Source organism: Vicia villosa, linkage group LG2 (assembly GCF_029867415.1).
Source record: "Vicia villosa cultivar HV-30 ecotype Madison, WI linkage group LG2, Vvil1.0, whole genome shotgun sequence".
Lineage (NCBI taxonomy): Eukaryota > Viridiplantae > Streptophyta > Magnoliopsida > Fabales > Fabaceae > Vicia > Vicia villosa.
The window spans coordinates 125310654-125312487 of NC_081181.1; positions in this window are offsets into that span (position 1 = coordinate 125310654).

The window sequence follows — 1834 nt, forward strand, 5'->3', positions numbered from 1 at the left end:
GATTTCATAACATTTTGTGAATCAAAGCATGTTTGATGATGTTTGTATGTGAACCCATGGTTAGAAAAATATTTAGGAACCGTATATGTGTGCTAAATTGCTGTCAATTGATATATAAATTGTATAAGGGTTAGTGGTTGTTGTATGAGGTGAATGGGGAAGGAAACTGGTAATTTTTGGGTTTTTACGCAGCATGAGTCGACCTATACAGAAGCCAGGGTCGACCTGAGCTAACCCGCAAAGGCAAAGATCTGTTTTTTTCAGCATGAGTCGACTCATGAGTCGACCTGAGCAAACCCGCAGGTTATCCAATTTTTCTGGCAGATTTTGTAAAGATCATAACTTTTGATCCGTGACTCTGTTTTATGCACCGTTCGAAGCGTTAGGAAGCTAATTTGATATTCTATATGATATGATAGGACTGGTTAGCACTTTATGAGTTGATTATGATATTATTATATGGATAACATATAATCATTTATGTGTGCATTATGAACTAATGACTTGTGAACTAATATTAATGGATGTGTTAAGTGATGTGATATCCATGATATGTTTGAATGAATATATATACTATTTGAATGTATCTTGTTAAGAATGATCATTTGCAATATGTATGTATGGAGATGTGAGTTAATGAATGATAATGCAATGCATGAGATGCTAGACTTGAATACATGTGATTGATTGATGTGTGTTAAGTGAAGCATTGTTTGGTATTGGAGTCATATTGTGTATGTTGTGAAATGTTGTGAAGATGCGATTGTGTAGTTTAAGAGGTTGAGATCGTCTTAAATACATGAGTCTTGTTTTGTTGCACACTTACACAAGCATGAGTCCTTGAAAGTGGCAATGTCGGGTAATCTCGCGAAGATTATTTGCTTGTCCCAAAACTAACGTCGAATGGGGTTTGAAAGCTTAACTAGTATGGGGATTTGAGGTGGTTATCTAGTCGGTAAAGAATGACAATCGACTTGCCGGAAATGATAACAGAGGGATCCACATGCATATCAGACGGATCCACATGCATATCACATAGAGTCACATTTGAGTCGCACGTGTCGGTGTGAAATGTTGTTGTGTGTGATTATGTGATATGATTTGTGTGGATACGATTTGGTTGATATGCATATATGTGGATTTGGTGAATCATTTGACATGAATGATTGAATATGTTGTGGATGTGAATATATATATATATATATATATATATGTATGTATTAATGGTATATGTATATATGTTGATGTTGTGATATTGATATTGCATACTTGATTGTATTTCATTGTTGAATTATAATTGTTGGTTTTAGTAATTGGTTACGATTACTCGAAGTATGGAACCTTGTCGAATGAGCCAAACATGTTAACCTGGATATGTGGTAAATGAATGCATGTTTGAGAAGAGTGGTGAATTTGTGAAATGTATTCTTGTTGTGTTCTGCATTTCCCATTATTATGTTTATCTATGATAATTTAAATTCTCACCCTTCTATTTGAATGATGTTCATTGTGACATCGTGTAGGTTCCGACGAGTAGTAGCTTGTCCGAGGAGCTTTGGTTTTGTCTTTGATTAGGTAGAGAGTCAAATGCTCTGATCATGTAACACTTGGGAGGGTTTATTTGAACTCATGTTTTGGCTATTTGGATATTGTGATCTTCTGTGTATTTAATTTGATATTTGGATATGTTGTTAAAGGCTATGTAGCCTAGATCTTGAATTTCATATAGCATGGAGATAATGTTATTTTGAATTGGTAGATGAATATAGTATGAGATATATCCATTGAAATGTTTTGAGTTAATATTTCTTCTGCGTGCGATATGCATTATTTA